General features: G+C 55.6%; 1 long non-coding RNA gene across 1 annotated transcript in view; it reads right to left on the reverse strand.

Annotated features, from left to right (window-relative positions):
* Positions 1-5,570, reverse strand: part of LOC309703992 — a 444,269-nt gene that overhangs the window by 44,524 nt on the left and 394,175 nt on the right. The gene's annotated exons all lie outside the window — the stretch shown is intronic.

Raw genomic sequence — 5,570 nt, forward strand, 5'->3', positions numbered from 1 at the left:
GGCTTACCTGAGCACACACCCGTTGCCGTCCTGTAGCTACGATGCTTTTCTCGGCGAATTCAAAAGGACTTTTGCCCACCCCGTCTCGGTGGGCAGTGCGGTTCGCCGGCTGTTAAATCTCCGCCAGGGCCGCCGTAGCATCGCGGACTACTTGATCGACTTCCGCACCGCCGCAGCGGCAGTCGGCTGGCCCGATAAAGCCCTTCAGGGAGTCTACTCGCAGTCGCTTAACGAGGACATGAAGGATCAGCTAGCGTCCCGTGACGAACCGGTTACCTTCGAGGAGTTAGCCACGCTCTCGCTTCGCATTGACAACAGACTGCGGGAGCGAGAGCGGGAGAGGAACTCCAGCACCCGTCGGCCAGTGCGGCGTGCGTCACCTGTTTACATTCCCCCGTCGCCACTTCCGGTTCAGCCATCGGCCCCAGTCGCTGGGGAGAGGGCTGACCCGGAACCGGAACCCATGCAGCTCGGGAGATCCCGGTTGTCTCCGCAAGAGAGAGAGAGACGTCGCCGCGCTCGTTCGTGTTTTTACTGCGGTTCCGCGGAGCATTTCATTGCCGCCTGTCCGGAGAAGGGAAAAGGGGACGCCCGCCGGTAAGTCCGGGGATACGGGTGGGCGGTACCTATAGTGATTCTAAGCCCCGCTTCCTGTTGCCGGTTACGCTCTTGCTCGGCTCCGCAACCCACACGTCCCGGGCGTTAATCGATTCGGGCGCTGAGCAGAGTCTCATTGATATGAAACTAGCCAAGCAACTGAATATTCCCCTGTTCGAGTTGGAGTCTAGCCTCCCAGTTAAAGCACTGGATAACCAAGTTTTCTCCCACATCACTCACCGTACCGCTCCTGTTACTGTAGTCGCCTCAGGCAACCATAGGGAAAGGCTCCCCTTCCTGACGTTCCATTCCTCCAGCATCCCCATCGTCCTTGGTTTCACCTGGCTAAAGCTACATAACCCACATCTGGATTGGGCTGGGCAAAATGTAATAAGTTGGAGCCCGTTTTGCCATGCCAATTGTCTCGTCTCAGCCCCGCCGTCAGCCGTTGCCGAGCCCGCACGTGACGCAAGTGCTGCCGTGGACCTTTCTGTCGTACCGTCAGTGTACCACGATTTGAGGGAGGTGTTTAACAAGGACAAAGCCCAAGCACTGCCCCCGCACAGGCCATATGACTGTTCCATTACGTTGTTACCGGGCTCCCCCCTACCCACGAGCCGCCTTTACAATCTGTCTCATCCTGAGAAGGCAGCCATGGAAAAGTACATAAAGGACTCCCTGGCGGCCGGCATCATCAGACCCTCCTCTTCGCCTGTCGGGGCCGGATTCTTCTTTGTCGGTAAGAAGGACGGCTCGCTCCGTCCCTGTATTGATTACAGGAGGCTTAATGACATAACAGTAAAAAACAAATACCCATTGCCGCTGATCAGTTCCGCCTTTGAGCCGCTTCACGGTGCCACCATTTTTACCAAGTTAGACCTCAGGAATGCATATCACCTCGTCAGAATCAGGGAGGGCGACGAGTGGAAAACCGCTTTTAACACTCACTTGGGGCACTTCGAATATTTAGTGATGCCCTTCGGTCTCACAAACGCCCCGGCGGTCTTTCAAAACCTGGTGAACGACGTCCTGCGAGATTTCCTGGACCGCTTCGTCTTCGTTTATCTCGACGATATTCTGATTTTTTCCAAAGACGTGGTGGAACATCGGGCGCACGTCAGAGCCGTGCTGCAGCGGTTGCTGGAAAACAAATTGTACGTAAAGGCGGAGAAATGCGTGTTCCACTCACCTTCCGTCTCCTTCCTGGGCTACGTCCTCGCGGGGGGGCAGGTGAAGACTGACCCGGCTAAGGTTACGGCAGTCGTGCAGTGGCCCGTACCTGCGTCCCGGCGGCATCTGCAGCGCTTCTTGGGCTTCGCAAACTTCTACCGGCGCTTCGTCAGGAACTACAGCCAGGTAGCAGCGCCGCTGACCCGGCTGACGTCACCGAAGCTCCCTTTTATTTGGAGCCAGGAGGCCGGAGCAGCGTTTACCAAGTTAAAGGCACTGTTTACCTCGGCGCCGGTTTTGGTTCACCCCGACCCCGGGAGACAGTTTATTCTCGAGGTGGATGCATCTGACATCGGGGTGGGGGCGGTGTTATCCCAGCGCTCCGGCACGGCGTCCAAGCTCCATCCGTGCGCCTTTTTCTCCCGTCGTTTATCACCTGCTGAGCGGAATTACGACGTGGGGGATAGGGAACTGTTGGCTGTGAAGCTGGCCTTGGAGGAGTGGCGGCACTATCTCGAGGGGGCGGAGCACCCATTCATAGTGTGGACAGATCACAAGAACTTGACGTACATTCGTGCAGCCAAGAGACTGAACTCACGTCAGGCACGCTGGTCCATGTTTTTCAGTCGCTTTAACTTTTCAATCTCTTACCGCCCAGGGTCCCGCAACGTGAAACCGGATGCCCTTTCCCGGCAGTTTGACGCCGCGGGGGAGTCGTCCGCCGTGCCCACCATCCTCCCTGCGAGCGTCAAGGTTGGTTCCCTCACGTGGGAGGTGGAGGAGGACATCCGTCGGGCACTGGAGACCGAGCCGGACCCCGGCACAGGGCCCCCTGACCGCCGCTTTGTCCCTAAGGCGGCCCGCTCCAAAGTGATCGACTGGGTCCACAAGGGGAGATTCTCCTGCCATCCAGGAGGCGCGCGGACGAGTGCCCTTATTAAAAGGCTGCACGGGATACCCTCGGAGGTCGTCTCAGACAGGGGACCGCAATTTACATCGCAGGTCTGGAGGGCGTTCTGTACATCCCTGGGAGCGAAGCCATGTTTGAGCTCTGGACACCACCCTCAGACTAATGGTCAGACTGAACGCCTCAACCAGGAATTGGAGGCCACTCTCCGCTGCGTCGCTGCCTCCAACCCGGCTTCCTGGTCATCGTTATTGCCGTGGGCGGAGTACGCACACAACTCCCTCACCTCGTCAGCGACGGGTCTCTCGCCTTTTGAGGCCTCTCTCGGCTACCAGCCACCCCTTTTTCCGGAGCGCGAGACCGACCTTGAGGTCCCCTCCGTCCAGCACCATCTGCAACGCTGCCGACGGGTGTGGTCGCGCACCCGCCGGGCCTTGGGCCTGTCCGTCGCCCGCCAGCGCCGCTACGCGGATCGCCGCCGCAAGGCGGCACCTGCCTACGCCCGGGGACAGAAGGTGTGGCTATCCGCCAGAGACATTCCCCTCAGGACGGACTCCCGCAAGTTGGCCCCACGCTTCATCGGTCCTTTTGAGGTGGAGCGGGTGGTTGGCCGCTCCGCGGTCAGGCTAAAGTTGCCCTCCTCGTTACGGGTCCACCCGACCTTCCACGTCTCCCAAGTCAAGCCGGTTGTTGTGAGTCCGTTGTGCCCGCCTCCTGCTGCCCCGCCGCCCGCCCGGCTCATCGGTGGGCATCCTGCCTTCACGGTCCGCCGCATCCTGGATGTACGCCGCCGGGGAAGGGGCAGGCAGTTCCTGGTCGACTGGGAGGGGTACGGGCCGGAGGAGAGGTCCTGGGTTCCCCGGTCCCGGATTCTCGACCCCGCCTTGCTTTCGGCGTTCTACAGAGGCCGGTCGCCGAGAGGCGACCCTTGAGGGGGGGGTGGTGTCATGGTCTGGTTGGGCACCTGCAGGTCTCAGACAGCGGCTCCTCCTCCTTTAGGCGGAGTCCGGTTGCCCCTCCCTGGCTGACCACCTGTGAGCAATCGTGCCAGCGGTATATCAGACCTGCGCTCTCAACCACTCATCGCCTGAGTATCTCCTATTCCCATGTTAGTTCAGTGGAGCATCCTAAAACCTTGTCTTAACGCCGTGTGATGACTGACCTGTCTTTTCTTATCCTCAGCGATAGCACCCGGAGTGGAGATCTTGTTCCCCTCGCTCCCGTCCTCCTGGACCTGGGCCGCCAGCTGCTCACACAACGTGGCCTGCCGACCCACTGCTCACCTGCCTGCCTCCCCACGCCTCGACCGCTTCCGGGTTTTCCGCTCCACCTGTCCCCTCCATCCGAAACCAATGCCCCGGCCCCTACCTAGTCCTGTTTCTACCTCCCCGCTGTCCAGCCGTCTCCTAGAGGTGTCTAGGTCGCCCTCATTTTCACAGACTAATCCTACGCGCCACTAGTGTGGTGGCGTCGCTTTGTGTTTCACCTTTGTTTTCCTGTGGGCGGAAATAAATCATTTGTTTTCTGTCACCTCGCTTCCGGGTTGGTTTCTGCGCCTGTGTCCATCCCTGTCCCCCCGTGCCGTTGAGCCGTGACACGTACAGCACATTTTCATAGTTAAAAAAAGTTTTGCCTTGAATAAAACTTACTGATTGCTAGGTGCAGCCTGTATCCAAACACTGAAGTCTGACCCAGTTGTTTAGCTCCGTGGCTCTCGCAACATTGGCACCGCTGTCTGTGGTGATGCACACTTGTCGGACTTCTTTAAGATCCCAGCTGGCTAGCACCTCACGTAATACATGGGCTATATTTTCACTAGTGTGAGAGTCTGGAAAATACACAGTGTCTAGACACCGTGTTTTCAGTTCAAAGTCTTCGGTGAAGAAGTGCACTGTGAAACTCATATATGGTTCCGTTGTACGACTTGACCATAGGTCTTAGTGCTTGCGTAGTTTTCAGCTTGGCTCAGTTCAAACATGACTTGCAACATGTTTCGCACATTTGTGGAATGGCGACATGGGAAAAGTAGTTTTGTGAGGGGATGCGTTATCTCTGGTCCACTTTATGTATCAGACTGGTGAGGCCCTCTCTGCTAACTGTATTCATAGGCATCATGTCTTTAGTCAAAAAATGTGTAATGGCCTCTGTTATTTCTTTGTACTACTTCAATGTTTTCTCATAAGGAGTTCCACTTGAAAAACTCTGATACAGAGACGGCTGTTGGACTGCTGCGCTCTTTGTCTTAACATTAGCAACCTTTGTTTGGCTAGCCCTATCTTTCTGGAACTATTCAAACAGTTCTCTCTGGTTGTATTGAAGATGATGGTGGAGATTAGTCGTGTTTCCTCTGGTGGTTGCCACGAGTGTTTGGCAAATTTTGCAGAGTAGCTGTGTTTGCAGAAAGTTGTCTTTATCAAATCCAAAGTACCTCCAAATAAGCGAGGTACTATTTTTTTTAGACACAAGTTCATAGTCAGTAGTGTTCTCATCATGCGTCTCACTCTCAGCCATTACAACTCTTGCTGCAGCGTTGTTCGCTCCCCACCTACATGGGAGACGGGCCTCTAATCCGTTTGATTGGTTAATGCTGTGAAGGGCTCTATTTGACTGGTCAAATGTGTAAAGGGGTTTCTTTGATTGGTAAATTCTTTAAAGCACATGTGTAAACATTTTGAGGTACCCAATTGTCGCAGTTTATGCCATTTTTTTGCGATGGGCCCATCGCATAGGCTGATATCGCACTGACAATAGATTTTCGATTTATTATGCAGGCCTAGTTGTGTGTGAAATTAGTGGATTGACCTTGAAATTCTGTAGCCAGTCTTGCTAACCTTTGCAGAACAAACAAAGCAGCAGATATCAATCTGGGTGTGTTTTTTGTTCATGCAAACTTTAG

This window comes from Aulonocara stuartgranti, assembly GCF_965226115.1.
Source record: "Aulonocara stuartgranti genome assembly, chromosome: 3".
Lineage (NCBI taxonomy): Eukaryota > Metazoa > Chordata > Actinopteri > Cichliformes > Cichlidae > Aulonocara > Aulonocara stuartgranti.